This window comes from Sphaerodactylus townsendi, linkage group LG05 (assembly GCF_021028975.2).
Source record: "Sphaerodactylus townsendi isolate TG3544 linkage group LG05, MPM_Stown_v2.3, whole genome shotgun sequence".
Classification (NCBI taxonomy): Eukaryota; Metazoa; Chordata; class Lepidosauria; order Squamata; family Sphaerodactylidae; genus Sphaerodactylus; species Sphaerodactylus townsendi.
The window spans coordinates 1,792,831-1,812,726 of NC_059429.1; the positions used below are offsets into that span (position 1 = coordinate 1,792,831).

General features: G+C 46.7%; 1 protein-coding gene across 1 annotated transcript in view; it reads right to left on the reverse strand.

The window, feature by feature from the left end:
• LOC125433912 (perilipin-3-like) overlaps nucleotides 1–19,592 on the reverse strand; it is a 36,645-nt gene extending 17,053 nt beyond the window's left edge. Inside the window, exon 1 of the mRNA XM_048498837.1 lies at nucleotides 19,532–19,592. The gene's annotated coding sequence lies outside the window, so the exon portion shown is untranslated. The remainder of the gene's footprint in view (nucleotides 1–19,531) is intronic.
• Between the last annotated feature and the right edge of the window lie 304 nt (nucleotides 19,593–19,896).

Below are 19,896 nucleotides of genomic sequence, written 5' to 3' on the forward strand. Positions count from 1 at the left end.
GTCACCCAGCTGGCGTGTGTGGGAGTGCCCAGTGGCTAAATCTGAATTCCCCAGATAAGCCTCCACAGCTCAGTGGTGGGCTCCTCCAGATTAGATACTACAAAGTTCTTAACCTCCTACAGCTATCTGGTTCAGGCCAGGGGTTTGTCTCAGGGATCCCCAACCTTTTTGGAGCCCTCTGGCACCACTAGGATTCTGACACAGCAGGGTGGGCACTGCTACAAAATGGCTGCTGCGTCTACCCTTCAGTTACACAGTGATGGACCTTGTGTTGCTGCCTATAAAAACCTGCAAAGCCATTCAAATCTCTTATGGCCAATAAGAAGTCCCACTGGGTCCCACACCCTTTCCAAAAGCCCTTGGCAGGTGCCCGGCAAGCTCTTACCAAGTGCCTTGGCACCCACAAACACCAGGTTGGGAGTGCCGTCACAGATCTAATCTCCTGTCCCATTTCCAACCAGATGCTCCTGAAAAAACTAAAAACGTTCTTGACTGTCCCAAGGAGAACTCCAAGGACAAAGATAAAATTATAAGACATGTAGAAAAGCAAGACCTGCTGAGGAAGAGTCAGCATGGCTTTTGCAGAGGCAAGTCCTGTCTTACAAACTTACTAGAGTTCCCATTTAGGTGTAAAACAGGCATGCTCGATAAAGGGGAATCCAGTTGACATTGCCTGTTTGGATTTCCAAAAGGCTTTTGACAAAGTTCCCTCACCTCAGAGACTATTGAGAAAAACTCAGCAATGAAGGAATAAGAGGGGAAGTCACTCCTATGGATTAAAAAACTGGTTGAGGAACAGGAAGCAAAGGGTGGGTATAAATGGGAAGTTCGTCTCACAATGGAGAGGGATGTAGGGAGGGAGGTGTCCCCAAGGATCCAGATTGGGGACCCAAAGTTGCTCTTTAACTCATTCATAAATGACCCTGGAAGTAGGGGTGGGTAGTGTGGTGGCCAAGTTTATGGATGATACCCAAATTATGTACAGGGCGGTAGAAACCACAAAGAGATTTCATGGGAGAGCTCCAAAGCTGGACCTTGATAAATTGGGGTGAGTGGGCTAAGAAATGGCAAAATGCAGTTCAATGTAGCCAACCAAATGCAAAGTGATGGCCATATGAGTAAAAAAAATCCAAACTTCACACACACGCTACAGGGTCCAGTGCTATCAGTCACAGCACTGGTGAAAAGGGATTAGGCATGTCTTAGTTGATAGTTCCATTGGAATCGTCAACTCAATGCATGGCAGCTGTGAAAAAGGCAAAACTCCTATGCTGGGGATCATTAGGAAAAGGAGCTGATAATAAAACTGCAAAAGATTGTCAGCGGCTCCTATATAAAGCACACAAGTGTGTATGCGTGCCGCACTTTGGGGAGTACTGTAAGTTCAGTTCTGGTCACACACATCTCAAAAAAAAGATGCTCTAAGAGATAGGAAAAAGTGCAGTAGAAGGAGCAATGAGGATGGCCCCACTAGGATGACCGGAGCACCTTCCCTATGAGGAGAGATGCTGCAGCATTTTGGGGGACTCTTTAAGTTTGGAGGAGGAGACAGCTGAGGGGGATATGGGATTGAAGTCCTATAAAATTATGCATGGGGCAGAAAATGTTGACAGAGAGAAATTTTTTTCTCTTTCTCACAATACTAGAACCAGGGGACATCCATTGAAAATGATGGGAGGAAGAATTAGGACTAATAAAAGGAATCATTTCTTCACGCAATGTGTGATTGGTGTTTGGAATATGCTGCCACAGGAGGTGGTGATGGCCACTAACCTGGATAGCTTTAAAAGGGTCTTGGACAGATTTATGGAGGAGAAGTTGATCTCTGGCTACCAATCTTGATCCTCCTCGATCTGAGGTTGCAAATGCCTTAGCAGACCAGGTGCTCGGGAGTAGCAGCAGCAGAAGGCCATTGCTTTCACATCCTGCAGGTGAGCTCCCAAAGGCACCTGGTGGAGCCACTGTGAGTAGCAGAGTGCTGGACTAGATGGACTCTGGTCTGATCCAATTGGCTTGTTCTTATGTTCTTAATTCAGACACAAAAAATTGAAATAAATTTACCCAACGCTCTTTAAAAAAATCAACTAAACTGGTGGTCATTGTTCCATCCGGCATGGCACCAAGTCCCAATGCAAACTGGGCTGAGATACGAGGGTATTAGGAATTTCTCTCCTTGGCTGGCCCTAGACAAATCTGAAAGAGATTCTGACAATTCTGTTGTGGGACTTCTGTTACACAATACAGATGTCATGCTCTTGGGAAAAGTAGCATTTTTTTTTTACAAGTGATGGAACTTTGTAAGTATCGTCTAATGCTAGATATAGTTTCTCTGTCTAGTAATGTTCTAGGAGTTAGTAGAAGTCATGAACCTTAGGCACTCAGATGTTATGGATCATAATTCCTTATCAGTTCTGCCAGCATGCGACCAATTGGCCTGGCCATGCTGGGAGGGGCTGATGGGAATTGTAGTCCATAACATCTGGAGTGCCAAAGGTTCTATGACACTCCAATTGGCCATGCTGGGAGGGGCTGATGGGAATTGTAGTCCATAACATCTGGAGTGCCAAAGGTTTGTCACCACGGTTCTAGAGTTTATTTTGCATGCCTAATAAAGGTGGTGGTTGTTGTGAGGCAAACTGGACTGGACATATAAATTCTTTTGGTGAAACTGGGGATCTAATTTACCACCCCCCCCGCATATTCTAAACTACCACCCAGCATGGCAGCAAAGCCCCCCTTCCACACTTTTTGAGGTCAAACCTCTTGGCAAGTCTTTCGGAACTGACAGTGAAACAATGAAGATGGTTGTTATGGGTTTTCTGGGGCTGTGTCGTTGCTCCTAATGTGTTGTCCGTATCTATGGCTGGCATTTTCAGAGGCATGTCACGGCTAGATGTGTTTCTTCACTGATTTAGGGACTCTATACATGTTGCACAAGCCCTGGCAGACGTGCAAAGCCAAAATCTCACACCACCCACTATTGTTGCTACATATCTGGGGCAGAGGCTTTCCACTTTCACCCAAGCCTGTTTCACAAGACAGCCGCTGCCCTCCAACCCCCCCCCCCCACAGGAGTGAATCAACAGTGGACTTTCCCCCCACATTTGTTCAGCGTGGTCATTTCACCATCTCCTTCTGTCAGAATTCGCTCAACACCCCTTTGCAGGGAAGAGAAAACATCCCAGCTGAATCAAGGCAAACAGAACCCTTTGCCTTCAAATCTCACCCCGGTGGATTCCACACACAGGCCAACTAGAATGGGTGTGGTATGGTATATAAACCGGGTTTTTTTGGGGTGGGGGGAAACTTCGTACAGGTCCCGTTCCCATAAAGAGTTTATTCCCCTCAACCCAGGATTTTCGAAGATCACTAAACCAGCGATTCTTTTGCACTGTCCTGGGGTGCAGATGCTCCCTCGTGAACAGAACAGGCAGGAGATGCTGCATTCCCCGTTCACTTCAAGTTCCACGCCGGTCACTGTCAGGGAGAATTCGCCCCCCTGCCATTCTGTGCAGATCGCCCAAAAGGTCGTGGACAGATTCTCTGAGTGCCCCATAGTGTAAAAAGTCCCCCAAGTAGGTTTCCTCCCCATGACAGCAAATCTGACTGATCTACAGCAACATGTTCATTATTGCCCCACTGCTGCAGGGGTGGGGGGGGGGGGTGGTCCCTTTTTCTTTTTTTATTTTGTGACAGCGACGCATGTGTTGCAGGACATTAAAAAAAGAGAGCGTCTCCGTGCGAAGGCACGAAAGCAACCTGGATTGTTTCCATGGGCTCCAATCGCTGCCTGCACAACACACACGAGAACAGGAAAAAGGAAAACAGGTTCCCTTATAATGACTGCAACTTGTTCTACATATGCTATGTGGAGTCCACCCCTGGCTCTCTGCAAAAGAGTATTCACCAAGTATTCACCACAGTTAACAGTTCTCAGAACTCATTTTCCAGGGCAAAGTATTGCATGTGGCAGTAAACAGAATGACCTGCCGGGTAAGAGTGCCTCTGAGCTTGTACCAGAGTGTCTTTCTGGGCATCAGCGACTAGCTACAGATGTACAAAGGGCAATGAAGCGATTACATCTCAGCAAGACCCCCTCATTTCAGATATCTGGAGTAATAGTAATATGTCACAGTTACAGACCTTAACATACATTGCTGAAGTTCAGTAAAATAAAATGCAGTAGTATACAACTAAAAAGGGAAAAAACATAATTTAGACATAGAGAGACAATACATTAAAACAAATAAAACTGACACACCTATTTTGGGAGGTTGAAACACATGTACCGGTATTTCATCCTTAATTTAATCAACATGTGCATAAAAGAGGCAACCCAGAATGTAACAGAGGGGTCTACATCTGCCAGTAAGAACCTGATATGTTCCTCCTCAGATCTAAAAGAGCATTGGGATAACCTGGCACTGCCTGGAACAGACAATGCCATAAAGTGGACAATGAAATAGATAATGACTTGGCTAGAGGTGAAAGGTCACAGGCGTAATTCCTGGATATTTTATTATACCTGCCTTGTAAATAGGCTGAAGACATATTGCTTGGAAGTGGGCATTTGGAAAGATCTGATAAATATTGTGAGGACACCATGCAGACAACTCAGAAGTCTGGATTAAACAAATATTGTGGTGTGCCTTCTTCTCAGTCTGGCAGGACAAACCAAAACAGCTTGCAGGACTCACCACCAGAGGTTGTGGTGACGGGTGACAGCTTGGATAGCTTTAGAAGAAGAAGAGTTGGATTTATATCCCCCCTTTCTCTCCTGTAAGGAGACTCCAAAAGGGGCTTACAAACTCCTTTCCCTTCCCCCCCCCACCCCCACAACAAACACCTCAGGAGAGGTAGGTGGTGGCTAAGAGAGCCTGTGAAGCCAGAGACTGCACTGGCCCAAGGTCACCCAGCTGAGGCAGTGGGTAGGGCTGAGAGGAGTTCTAGAAGAACTGTGACTAGCCCAAGGTCACCCAGCTGGCGCGTGTTGCAGTGTACAGGCTAATCTGAATTTCCCAGATAAGCCTCCACAGCTCAAGTGGCAGAGCAGGGAATCAGACACGTTTATGAAAGATGGCAGATCCATCAATGGCTGCCAGGCAAGGTAGTTAAATGGAACCTTCCGGACGCGAAGCAGTAGCTTTGGCAAAGCTTTCCTGGCATTCCATAGAGCAGTGGTGGCGAACCTTTGGAACTCCAGATGTTATGGACTACAATTCCCATCAGCCCCTGCCAGCATGGCCAATTGGCCATGCTGGCAGGGGCAGATGGGAATTGTAGTCCATAACATCTGGAGTGCCAAAGGTTCGCCATCATGGCCATAGAGTGTTCCCAGCAAAGCTCCTTATGGGCCACTGGAGATGTGTTGGGCTTTGCAGATTTCAAAACACATTATACGGTAGCGGCTGACGCCACAGCACAAAGATCAGCACTGTGACTGAAGGTATACTGTGGCAGCCATTTTGTACCTGTGCTCACTCACAATTTCAGTTGATTGTAGTAACAAGGAGATAATTGTGATATGCCTTTAAGGTGTCTTTTTTGGAGAGGAAGGGTGACTCATGAAGAAAGCAGATGTGAGATCATTGCTGTGAGATATATATCCTAGCTCACATGCGCACAGCAACATCGCACAAGTTAAGTTAGGGCAGGGGTCGGCAACCTTTACCGCCCAAAGAGCCATTTGGACCCGTTTTCCATGGCCCTGAAGATCTACCGAGCCGGAGAGGCGGCTCCACATGGGGCTGCCTCCGGTTCGGCCCCTCCACTCACCTTTCCTTCCAGCAGTGGGAGGCAGAGGCACCAGGCAGGGCAACCCCCTCTGCCCAACAGAGCAGGCAGCCACCTGTTCCATGGGGCAGAGGGGGAATGGCGACTGCAGGAGGCAGCGGTGCCAGGCAGGGAAACCCCCTCTGCCCGATGGAGCAAGCAGCTGCCTCCTGCTCCATAGGGCAGAGGGGGGGGATGGTAGAAAGGGGATATGGCTGTTGCTCGGAGTGGACACGCCCAGCCTCTTCGTAAAAAGAGCGGCCCAGGAAGCCCAAGCCAGCTGGCCACGGCTTCCTCCAAAGCAAAGCCCATTCAACGGAACACGGTTTTACTCACAAGCAAGCCCCAAACAGTGGATTCAGCATTTCCAGGAAATACACAGAGGAGTGCAGTTTAAGCACCAGGATGCTGGATTGGACCAGAGAGCCAGTACTTTGTCTCCAACCGAGGACAGCCAATGGCTGCAAGCGGCACAGAACGCAAAGATCTTCTCCCCTCCAAATTCAGGGTTACTTCACCCCCCACCACACCCTCTCCCCAAAAAGGAGTACCAATTTCTTTTTAGTGTGTTGGGATGTCTTTGGGGCAAAGATTCCACACCGAGTAGGAACCACACTTACAAACCAGCGGCTAACATTAATACCTTTAGCATAAGAAAAAAATGTGCGTGGGATAGACTGCTCTTATTACTGGAGGCGATCCGGCACTTACACTGGCTGGACCAGACCTGTCTGTCTCTTCTCAGAGGCTGGGCCGTTCAAACGAAGGCAAATGAGATTTACTTTCCAGGAAAGAAGGCCAGGAGGAAAAGCGCGGAAACGAACACTTTTTCCTCCATTTCAGGATAACACGCAGGCAAAACATCGCTGCCATAATCCAGGACCTCTAAAGAGACTAGCTTCCACTTTTAAGCCCTTTCATTTCAATGGGTTTTAGGGTCAGCAGTTGGCACTCGTGGGGTTTACTTCAGAAGCCACCCTGTTTTAAAGCAGGGAGTGACCGGGATAATCTCTACAAACCAATCTCCCAGGTCCTCCCACGACTCACCTCTACTCTAATTTGAGTGGAAACCACCGAGGCGCTGACTCTGCTGGCCTGGCCTCCTTCTATACATCCGGAGGACTCCGCTTCCTGGCAGTGGGATGCCCTGGAGTAAAATGGGAGTCAAGGGTAGTCCAGCTAAGTGGGTGGCTTCGATCGGGACGGGGGTGGAGGGGGGGGGGGGCGCGAGACTCAGAACAGATCCTGTGAAGTTTCCGCAGTTCCTGAAAGTGACAAGGCTCCGCCTCTCGTTGCTACTGAAACTGGAAGTTAATTCGGAGTCGGCCCTAAAGCGTCTACTGGCGGTTTCTGGAGAGCCCCTTGGCTATAACAGGAAGCAGGAGTGCCAATTGGCGGGCGTGAGCTCCTTTGGACCACGTCCACCAGACCGCTTGCTAAACACTAGAAAGAGCGCACTAAAGTTGCAACAAAAAGTCGCCATCACATTATAGAATATGCCCCAACTCACAAATCTGAACACAACAAATGGTTGTGGCCAGGAGGCAGCAGTGGTCTAGTGCGGTTAAGAACAGGTGTAATTCAATCTGGAGAGGGACTGGGTTTACATTTCTCGCCTCCTGTCAGCCCTGAGCTGTGGAGTTTATCTGTGCAACTTCAAACACCACGGCAGCTGGGTGACCTTGGGTTAGCCCAGGGGTCGGCAACCTTTACCACCCAAAGAGCCATTTGGACCCGTTTTCCATGGCCCCGAAGATCTACCGAGCCGGAGAGGCGGTCCCATTACATGGGGGGCTGTTCTCCTGCCAGTCTCGGCCCCTCCACTCTACGCGCTTTCCTTCCAGCAGTGGGAGGCAGAGGCACCAGGCAGGGAAACCCCCTCTGCCCGACGGAGCAAGCAGCTGCCTGCTCCATAGGGCAGAGGGGGGATGGCAGAGGGGGGATGGCGGCTGCTCCGGAGGGACACGCCCATGCTACCCTCTGACTTCCAGGAGTCAGAGGGCAGTGTGGGCGCGCCCCTCCAGCCCTCCAGAGCAGCGCTGGAAGGAGAGGTGAGTGGAGGGGATGCGAAAAGCGGCACCCTCACACACGGAGCCCCCTCCAGTTCGGCCCCTCCACTCACTCTCCCGTCCAGCGCTGCTCTGGAGGGCTGGAGGGACACGCCCACGCTACCCTCCGACCTCCAGGTGACGTGGAGCCGCAGTATAAGGCTGAAAGAGCCACATGTGGCTCTGGAGCCACGCATTGCAGACCCCTGGGTTAGCCACAGTTCTTCAGAGCTCTTTCACCTCCACCTACCTCACAGGGTGTTGTGAGGGGGGAAGGGAAAGGAGTTTGTAAGCCCCCTTGCGTCTCCTTACAGGAGAGAAAGGGGGGATATAAATCCAACTCTTCTTCTTCATGCCACACAGCGGAAATAATGTTTTACAACATTTTCAAAATGCTTTCAAAATGTTTAACAACTGTTATAACACTTTAAAGTGTTTTAAGTGTCCTATGACTTAAAATGCTTTCAAAATGTTTTATTACTGCTGTGAAAACGTTTTCTGGCGGTATATCCAGCACCCCCAATTGGAAACACAGCACAGAGTCAGGGAGGGAGGGAAAGGCCAGGGACAAATTTCAAGTCACATTTTACACAGTAGTTGCACACATTGACTTTTAATACTGACACTTGCTCACATGAACTCACAGGTTCAAAAAGGTTGGGGCCAGTGGTGGGATTCAGCAGGTCCGTACCACTTCGGCAGAACCGGTTGTTAAAATGGTGCTTGTAAACAACCAGTTGTTAAATTATTGAATCCCATCACTGATTGGGTTAGGGAGTGGTGTCCCCCAAGGATCCGTTTTGGGACCGGTGCTCTTTAGCCTATTCATAAATAACCTGGAAGTAGGGGTGGGTAGTGTGGTGGCCAAGTTTGCGGATGATACCAAATTATGTAGGGCGGTGAGAACCACAAAGGCTTGCGAAGACCTCCAAGTGGACCAAGGGCAACAAGGATGATTGAAGGATTGGAGCACCTTCCGTATGAGGAGAGGCTGCAGCGTTTGGGACTCTTTAGTTTGGAGAGGAGGCGGCTGAGGGGGGATATGATTGAAGTCTATAAAATTATGCATGGGGTAGAAAATGTTGACAGAGAGAAATTTTTCTCTCTTTCTCACAATACTAGAACCAGGGGGCATTCATTGAAAATGCTGGGGGAAAGAATTAGGACTAATAAAAGGAAACACTTCTTCAAGCAACGTGTGATTGGTGTTTGGAATATGCTGCCCCAGGAGGTGGTGGTGGCCACTCACCTGGATAGCTTTAAAAAGGGCTTGGACAGATTGATGGAGGAGAAGTCGATCTATGGTTACCACTCTTGATCCTCCTTGATCTGAGATTGCAAATGCCTTAACAGTCCAGGTGCTCGGGAGCGGCAGCCACAGAAGGCCATTGCTTTCACCTCCTGCATGTGAGCTCCCAAAGGCACCTGGTGGGCCACTGCGAGTAGCAGAGTGCTGGACTAGATGGACTCTGGTCTGATCCAGCTGGCTTGTTCTTATGTTCTTATGCCACTGAGTAAACAATACACAATGGGATTTACTCTCAGGTAAACAATAGTATTTTGTAAGACTTCAATTCTGTGCACATTTAGGAAAGAGCAGCTGGGTCTGTTTCTAAGTGAACATACCCAGGTGCTGTCCAGCTGCATCTGTGTGTACCCTTAATTGAGGGTAAACCCCACTGCAAAGAGTAGAATGTACTTTTGCTTAATCTATATGTCTGGCTGTAGATTATAATCCCTCGTGTACTTTCATGGGGCAGGTTTAGTTCTGAACAAAAGTGCATAGAAATGAGATTTACTTCTGAGTTGCCTAATCTTGGCCATAGCCCTAGGGCCTGGGCAGACACACTTGACTTGCCAACAATCTTATGCTTGCTTATTTGGGTGAAGTTTATTTCTGTATAAAGATTGCGGGAAATTCCCAAGTGAACATGTCCAGCTTCTCTGTGGAACAAGTTTAGGGCAATGTTTATAGTGGCCACTGCACTCTTAATATCATAAAGTGAAGGTTGCCAAGGTATCTTTCTTAACTGCTGGTGTAGCTGCTTCATTAGAGATGAGGAAACACTCTGAGCATTCCCAGAGGCACTCTCTTTTAGCATTCATGGCACAGTGTAGTTTTTTTATATATAAAGGAACATTTTTCAGCCAAGTGGCAGGAAGTTTTAGAGAAGAGAAGAAGAGTTTTGGATTTATACCCCACCTTTCTCTCCTGTAAGGAGACTTAAGGCGGCTTACAAGCTGCTTTCCCTTCCTCTCCCCACAACAGACACCCTGTGACGTAGATTGGGCTGAGAGAGTTCAGAGAGAACTGTGGCTACTAGCCCAAGGTCACCCAGCAGGAATGTAGGAGTGCAGAAACACTTCTGGTTCACCAGATAAGCCCCAGGTGGAGGAGTGGGGAATCAAACCCAGTTCTCATGATTAGAATCACCTGCTCTTAACCACTACATCATGTTTGCTCTTTTACAGCTAAACCTTGTACTGTATACAAGCCCAAGTTTATAGGAGAACTCCGTTAAATTCTTGCTTCCACTACATAGTACAGCAGGTGGATTTGGGACTTGGTTCTCTCAACGTTAGCTTCTTTTACAAGCTGGTTGTGGAGACGAATTAGCCCAAATAAACTCAAAAATACACATGTTGCACTCTGGCTGTGTCTAATCTTATATATTAATCTTATATATAATTGAACAACTTAACACTTCTATTTGTATTTACATTTCCTTATTTCTCTGTGTAATATACCGTTTGCAAGAGGAATTTTCTGTGGGCAATGTGGAGAAAAAATTGTTACAAATGGAAAATAGATATATCTTTAAATTCCAGACAGATAGAATAGGTCTTAACAAAGCGCTGGATTTCGCATGTCATCTGTAAGATCGACGACAGCTGCACAGGTGGTTTCAATTAAGTCTGTCTTACATGAAGCTCTGTCTATGAGTCAGCGAAAGACAAACGGAAGGCAGAGATGGGAGCGGGCAACTCTTAACAGAGAGCCAGTGGAGTAATGGGAGTAATAAAAATAAAAGATGCAGGAAAGACAGATGAAAATGGACTGGTGCAAGAAAGATAGAGGAAATAGGCATAATTTTGATTTCAGTATATATACGTAATATCTGTGTAATTTTAATTTCAGATATACCCATTAGAAGCCTCAAAGAACTGTTGGAAGTTGTTTGAACATACTGGCATACTGAGGAAGACGCACGAAAAACGTTCTATATGCGCGAGACGTTTCTATGTAGAACCTGCAGAATTGAAATATGGACTGTATGGAACTGAAGTTTTGTTTCTGAACAAAGAATTGAATGGACTAAGTGATTATTTATGTTTAGTTATAAGAGTTGGAAGACTTATACTGTATCTTTAAGAACTTTGTCAGAGAAATAAGGAAATGTAAATACAAATAGAAGTGTTAAGTTGTTCAATTATATATAAGATTAATATATAAGATTAGACACAGCCAGAGTGCAACGTGTGTATTTTTGAGTTTATTTGGGCTAATGTTGACATTGCACTCTTAAAGATAGTGATGATTGTTAGTGTGGAGACGAATTGCCACATTTCTCTCTTCAGGCCAGGCTTTTTCCTCACAGGCAGACATTCAACAGGCAGAGCTTCACCAGATGGATGTCTGCCTGTCAGCACAGGAGGACACACAGAGGCAAGACATGAAAAACCGTTTATGTGTGCTCAGCAGTGTCATGATCCTGGGCTGAACCTCTTAAGTTGGTTTAGAATATGCTGGTGGTTTTATTTGTTTTTCACGGGCTGCTTTAAACTGATAGGATGTGGCTTTTGGAAAGATTCAAAATAGCATTAAAATACTGGCTGTTGGTTTTTTGGGCTGCATGGTCATGGTCTGGGAGTTTTTGCTTCTAATGTTTTGCAGGCGGGTGAAACACGGGGGGAGCAAAAACTAGTGGACCCCCAAGTCACACAGCCTGGAGAGTCCACGACAAGTCAGTTGATTCTAGCCACGTAAGCCTTTGACAGTACATTCACATTAAAATATTTTTGTGAAACGTTGAAATGGAAAGTTCTCGATTCAAAGCCACAAATCTCCCGACTCGTTCTCTATCTCTCGTGGTATCAGCCCTAGCTACCTGCCAAACGGGCATAATGGCTGTTCATGACCATTTGGTTGAATGAACAGTAAGAAAATAAAGAATTGGTATGTTGTTGAAGTCTTTCATGGCCAGACTCAACTGGTTGTTGTGGGCTTTCCAGGCTGCGTGGCTGTGGTCTGGTAGATCTTGTTCCTAACGTTTTTCCTGCATCTGTGTCACAGAGAGAACTTCTCTCACAGAGAAACATTAGGAACAAGATCTACCAGACCACGGCCACACAGCCCGGAAAGCCCACAACAACCAGTTGGCATATTGCAGTGGTGGCGAACCTATGGCACGGGTGCCAGAGGTGGCACTCAGACCCCTCTCTGTGGGCACGCACAGAGTGCCCCTCCCCCCACATCTAGGCTGGCCTGGGCCACTGGGCTCGATTATTAGCATTAAACCTAAGACCTAGTTTTGGGAAAGCAGTGTATGTAACCCTGTTAAGTGCTGTTAAACCCCACTGATTTTCATGCGAAGAACTAAAGCACGATCCTTTACCTGGGAGGAAGCTTGGTTTCTGGCAATGGGGCTTGCTTCTGAGTAAACCCTCCTAGGGTCATGATTCACCCGTTGGAAGAGTTGCACAGCGTTAGCTTCCAAAGCCAAAGCCACCGAAGAACCAATATTAACGCTTACTTCTGAGTAGCAATACATGCCTCCTGAGCTACACAATTGTTTTTTCGAAACGAAAACCTCAGTATTCAGGTTAAATTGCCATGTTGGCCCTTTGCGATAAATAAGTGGGTTTTGGGTTGCAATTTGGGCACTCGGTCTCGAAAAGGTTCACCATCACTGGCATATTGGTTGCCATATAGGCTAATGAACACCCCAATGATACCTTGCTTCACAGCTCGGACAACTGTTCCCCATGAGCCCTTTCCAGAGACCCAAAGCAAATAAAACCTCACCTTGTGCCAAAGAAGCACATGGTTTTGGCACATGCCCCTCCTGGCAACGGACACATGTCCAAAATAGCTTGAAGACTGAAGGGCCCAGCCAGCAGCCAACATTTGCTTCTTCGTGGCTGACTGTGAGTGAACTCTGAAGCAACCTTCAGTCACACTGGGCTCAAATTGTTTGGCTGTAATCCCCTTTATCCAGGCGCAGTGTCCCTGTGAGGCAACTGTTTAGTTCAAGGCTGTGCTCAGATAGTGGTAAAGAATGAAAGAATGCAGGATTGCAGAGATACCTGAGATATCTCTCCTCTTCACTCAATTATGTGCTAAATCAGTACATGGTGAAAGTTCACAACCAGGCCTTATCTGTCAGAATAATCACTGCGAAAAGCAAACTGGATCACCTGAATGGATTGAATGAACACGGATGGGTTGCTTCAGAGGGGTGTGGAGGTTTGAATTAAAAAGGGGCATGTAGTTCAGACGCTCCAATAAACTCAGCATGGAGTCGAAAGTCTGCCCGCCCTGCAGTTGTTGCAATGGGTATTCAGAGGTAAATTATTTCTAACTGGGCAGGTTCCATTTAGCCATCATGGCTGACAGCCATAACCAGATCTCTCCTGGTGGGTTTGTCCAACCTGCCTTGGTAATCTTCTAGATTAACCACGTTTGGTACCTCTGGTGGCACCTTCCCACCTTCCCTTCATTCCTGGAGCAAGTTCCATACCTTAATTATATGCCATGCAAAGAAGTACTTCTTTTGATCCGTGCCACGTCTGCTGCCCATCCGGTTTGTCAAGGGCTCTGAGTTCTAGAGCTCTCTCTCTCATTCTGTCTCCACCATGCATAATTATATAAGCCTCTCTTAAACTCTTCTTAAGAACATTACACCTAGCAAATAACTGATTGGTGACCCCTGCCCAAAAGCTTTCCACTGTCCTCAACCACGACAGGACCTGTCTCGGCTCTGGCCCCAGACTGGTGGAATAAAATTCTCCTGCCCTCTGCTTCAACACCACAGCGCCACCTCATCTAATTGAATTGAGACTGTGGAGCAGCCTGTCTTTCAAGCCTGCAAACAGCAGATTTCTGTCCGCAGGTCTGGTACCAGAATTCACTTATTCCTCCCCTCCCCCCAATATCCTTTTCTCTTGACATTCCGCCTGAAAAATCTAAAGCTGGGTTCCCCGACATGGCATCTGTTTCTGAAGCAATGTTTTTACAAATCTGTATTGTCAATCAAATCTCCAGCAGCCCATTATGAACCATGGCTCCCTGGTACCTGCTAGGACACCTCCTGGCATTGATCAAGAGTTTCTCGGCAGTGGGAGGGACCAGGTAGGGCTTTTGCCCAGCAGTGTTTGTAATGGGCTGCTGGAGATTTGATTGACAATACAGATTTTTAAAAACATTGCTTCAGAAACAGATGCCACAACAGCAGAAAGGATGTGACCACGTGACTGAAGATCAGCCATGGCAGCCATTTTGTGGCCTCACCCACCGCACTGAGTCAGAATTCCTAAGGCCATGGTGGCGAACCATAACATCTGGAGTGCCAAAGGTTCGCCACCACTGTCCTAAGGTATCCGCAGACTCGAAAAGGGCCTCTGATCTAGGGGAGTCACAAGCTCACTCGTGGCCCTGTTGTGCACCCATCTGTAGTATATTGGCCATCCTTTGGTTTCAGGAAGATGATTGTTTGAGTCGCACTTTTCCTAGCTCCATAATATACACGTTTGTTTGACATCACAGCTTGTTGTTGATCTTTCATTACAATTCGAGCGTCACCCAGAGGCCTCAGAAGTTGTAATGTATCGGTGTAGTATTCGTGCGGATCCCAGCAGGGCTGCCTTCTGAATCTGACAGATGTTAATTTTGTCTTCCAACAAATACTTCATCAGAATTCAATCAGCATTCCCTAGATAATTTCCCAAGGGTTTGAACTGAGATAGTAAGGGGGTTATTGAACGATGCCTGTCATCAGAGTGGAGCTCCCGATGCAAAAGAATGTGAGCAACAGATTCAATTGCATCAGCTGAGCACAGGCAACGTAGCTCCTCCGCCTCCAGCATGCAAGAGGAACTGGTCTCAGGGACTTCAGAGACCCAGGAGGGAGCATGCCCACAGGACCTTTGGCACCTCATTAGGGCCCCTTCCGCATTGTAGGAGTCGACCTTAGATCGACTTGAGTCTGACCCGAGTCCTCCTCACAGATGTAGCGTTGGACTCATGTCTGACTCGACTCAACCCCCTCTCGCCGTTAAATTTCTGAGCTCGACTGGGGGGTTGAGTCGAGCTCAGATGGAGCACTTCGGAGTTGTGCTTCGGTTTGCCGAAGCCGGCGGAGTGCGGAATCTCCGTCGACTCAACTCTGCCATCTAGCCAATCACAGCTCAGTATTTTGCCCATGCGCAGATGGGGAGACTCGTGGCGGTGGCGAAAAGCTTTGGGCATGTGCAGAATGGGGGACTCAGCAACCAATCGGAACGCAGCGCAGGGAGGTGGTCCCGCCCTCTGAGCTCAGCTCTGGAGACACGAGTCAGCTGCTGTGCGGAGGAACGGGAGTATTCTATAGAAGTTGAGGTAATGCGACTCACGCCCGTATCGAAGTCGTAACCTGAGTGCGCCTCTGATAGTGTCCGGAAGGGGCCTAGGAGAAACACCTGAAGACAGGCGGTAGCGCCAGAGCAGAGTCCAGCTCCACACAAGCTTGGCTCGTAACCCAGCAGAGCTCTGAAGAAAGTAAAAACAATCTAAGGTGGTGTGGGTTTTCTGGGTTGTATGGCCATGTTCCATCAAAAAACATGAAAGGCATTGCAGACTAATTCAGCCTGAAAAATCAGCAATAGCAGAATACATGATAAACCAAGCTGGACACAGAATGTTACTTGAAAACACAGAAATTCTGGACCGCTCTGACAACCACTACGTCAGACTACACAGAGAAGCCCTTGAAATCCACAAGCACATGGACAATTTCAACAGAAAGGAAGAAACCGTGAAAATGAACAAATTTGGCTAACAGTACTGAAAAACACTAGAATCAAGACAATGGTTCGTGAAGCCCACTCAGACACAGGAGGTCTCCAGGCAGGAAGCAATCAAATGGATTAATATGCCAAACTGCTTTGCAGATGCCCTCACTAATTGGATTATGCAACTTCAGTGTAACTTACATATGCTAAAATGGGTGGATTCCACTTAACACATGCAAATTTCACTTGCAAATTGAACCCTTAACACTTTTAACCAATGCAAATGGTTCTTTCTCCCACCCTGGACATCCCACAGGAATATATACCCCACTCGCTACCATCAGATCCTCTGAAGATGCCAGCCCCAGATGCAGGCGAAACGTCAGGAGAAAATACTACTGGAACACAGTCATACAACCTGGAAAACCCACAACACCCTAGTGATTCTGGCCGTGAAAGCCTTCGGCAATACATTAAAAACAATCTCTTTCCCCCAAAATATGGAAGCATCATAAAGATGACGCCCCAACTGCAGCAGCTAGGGGCAGTACTTGAAATAAAGTATACAGCCCTTTACATGTTGTCCTTGTTAATTAACATCCCTGGAATTAATAGAATTGCCTGATTCCAGAACTCGAGTTGGCCTGTGCGTTACTCAGACACAAGTGTGCACAGGGGGGAAAATTGCACAAAAACACTCTTGGGATTCTCATATCAAAGGCTATATCACCATTGTTTTGGCACATTGTTTTAATGACGGGCTCAGAAAGAACTTGGAGACAAACCTACACATTATCTCATCGAGATTGTGAAAAACCAGTGTCTCATGCAAGAATGCAGCACATGTCTAATGGGCTGAAAGGGGGTGAAAGTTTCTGCTAAGTATATGTGCAGGCAGTTGTGAAATAAGAACTGGAGCACAGGACTGTGTCCGTTCCACTTTGGGAAAATGGCTACAAAAAGATGGTTGCCACTATTTACCTTTGGTCACATAGCAAAGAGCTTTGTGCTCTGGTGATGAAAGCAACAGTCTATCAAGTCTCCAATGGCCAATTGGAAACCTCAATCAGCACACAAAGCGGAGCAAGGCGTGCCAGCAGCCATACATGGAAAAATTACTTTCTATTGGGAAAAACATCCTGCCCTGCAATTAGAAAGCTAGCCCTTCAGGGAGAGGATTGGGATTTTGCATGACAATGTAGTGCCTAAAGTAACAGAAAAAAGGTGGGGAGGAGGTATAGCAAAGCAAGCTAATCAAACCAAAGAATACCTACTGCACCCAAGCTTGTGGAAAAACCAACTATGATGAGATGCAAAGTTCTCAACTTAATAATAAAGGTGCAACAGTGCCCTGCCCTCCTCCCCGCTATATAGGGTCCCTAAAATCACCGGGACCCATTATTCTCTTCTGGGAGGGTTGCATATGGGTTTCGTGGGATATTGTTTTAGAATGTAATTGTTTTAACTTATATATATGTTTTTATACATGATATTATATTGTTCACCGCCCTGAGCCCTTCGGGGATAGGGCGGTATATTGAATCAAATAATAAATGAATGAATAAATAAATATCACAAGACCATCACACGAACAAGACGGCAGACAATTATAAATCCATGTACATATATCAGCTAACCAGCTGGTAAGCGGCATGAAAGCCCCTGTAGGGAAAAAAAATCAAAATACAAAAATATACAGTAGGCCATCAGAACATATATTGAAACAAGCCTATGAGAAATACACTCCAGGTAAGTGGCAGGTAAGTGAAGTGGTCACTATAATCAAAGTGAAGTAATGAGATTTTCTGGGTGCCCTCCGTTTTGCTGTGAAAAGCTTCTTCAGCAAGGCATGGAAGAGTTTGAAGAAGAATTTGGATTTATAACCGCCTTTCTCTCCTGTAAGAAGACTCAAAGGGGCTGACAATGTCCTTTCCCTTCTCTCCCCGCCCCCGCCACAACAAATACCCTGTGAGGTAGGTGGGGCTGAGAGAGCTCTGAAGAACTGTGACTAGCCCAAGGTCACCCAGGTGGCATGTGTCAGAGTGCACAAGCTAATCTGGTTCCCCAGATAAGCCTCCACAGCTCAAGTGGCAGAGCAGGGGATCAAACCTGTGCTTAACCATTACACCACACTGGCTCTCGTAGATTTTATATGCTTGTCCATATGGGATTCAACATGTCAAGTCTTAGGCACTATAATACAAAAAGAACATTGTATATAAAACATAAATCATGATAAATAATTATATAAATATGGTGTGAATCATTAAAAATCACAAAAATAGCTGCACATATAAATATGATAATAAATGCAATAACAAATAGAATGTGCCATATATTACGGTAAATCGTACATTAATAACCTTTTCACAGCAAAAAGGAGGTCATCCGGAAAATCCCGTACGTTTTCTTACTTCTCATTGATTATTGTGACTGCTTCACTTATCCGGCACTTACCTGGAGAGTATTTTTTCAAAGGCTTGCTTCAGTATATGTTTTGATAACCTCATGTATATTTTTGTACTCTGATTCTTTCTCTACGGGGGCTTTCATATTGCTTACCGGCTAGTTAGCAGATATACGTGCCTGGATTTATAATTGTCTGTCTTCTGGTTTATGTGATGCTATTGTGATATATGACTGTTGCACCTTTATTATTAAACGGAGCACTTTGCAGCTTATAACTGTTTTTCCACAAGCCAGTAGCTCGGATGCAGTAGGTAGTGCCTAAAGTGCCAGATTAGGACTGGGTTCAAGTTCCTACTCAGGAAGTTCACTGGGTGACCGTGGGCTAGTAGCAGTCTTGTCTAACCTACCTCACAGGATTGTTGTGAATGAGGGTGACTATATACCCTTTCCTTCCTCTTGACCAGGGGTCTGCAACCTGCGGCTCTCCAGATGTTCATGAACTACAATTCCCATCAGCCCCTGTCAGCATGGCCAGTTGGCCATGCTGGCAGGGGCTGATGGGAATTGTAGTTCATGAACATCTGGAGAGCCGCAGGTTGCAGACCCCTGCTCTTGACATTTACTTGGTAAATTGTTGATAGGAGCTTAAAATAGGCAGCTAAACTTAGAAAACATGACCTTCTCCTTGCAGTAGACAAGGAGGATAGAAGACCATTTTCATACATAAATTGGCCTATATGAAAGCAAACCACCATGGGACATGAAAGTTGCAGAGCTATGATGGGAGTGGGTGGCTCCAGCTGACAACCACCCTGTGAGGTAGATCAGAATGACTGGCCCAATATCGATCTGCAAGCTTCAGAACAGAGCAGGAAACTCATTCTCTGAGACAGTTGCTTATGGCAACTGTCCAATCCAACCTGTTGCCCACAAAGTGTTTTTAGAAAGTAGGTGGAAACAATTGGAGCTTTGATCCAGCAGGGTGTCGTTTCTCTAGATTTCTAGGCAAAGCAGACTCCGTTGGAAACAGGATCTATTTTATAGAGAGAAAATCAGAAGATGGTCCAATCTGAAAATGGGCGCAAAACCCCCCGCAAAACCCCCTCCGCCCAATCTCAGGGAGCTGCCAACGCTTATTCTCAAGCTGCTGCAGCTCCCCCTCCCACGCCCGCCCACCCACCCATCCACCCACCCACCTCACAAGCCTCAGATAAAATGCTCTGAAGTTCTCATGTGAAGGTCACACCATAACAAGCATGCATAGCCAAAGCAACACAGATGAAGAAATGAAAGGAAGCATGCTGTACACAGACCGACTTTCCTCCAGAAAGCAGATCTCCTGCTCCCATTTGGAAACCCACCACAAGAGCAGACAATCAGGCCTTGACCCAGGGTTTCTAACCGGCCAGATGGAAATGTGACCGGCTGTGCAGACTTCTTTAAAAAGCAACTTCAGAGACAGCTGCCACTATCGACCTTCACTGCAGGTCCCACCTGAAATGTTGAAGCTGAGTTAAAACTAGAGTTACTGTAACCCTGGCTTTTCATGGCGACACATTTTTTAAAAGTTGTGTTCACGACCCTTAGTCAGAATTCAAAAGGGTCCTGCAGGATTGGAAAAGCTGGTGACACGGATTTAAGGACAATTTGAAGGGGGGAAAACCCAGAACTTTGCTTT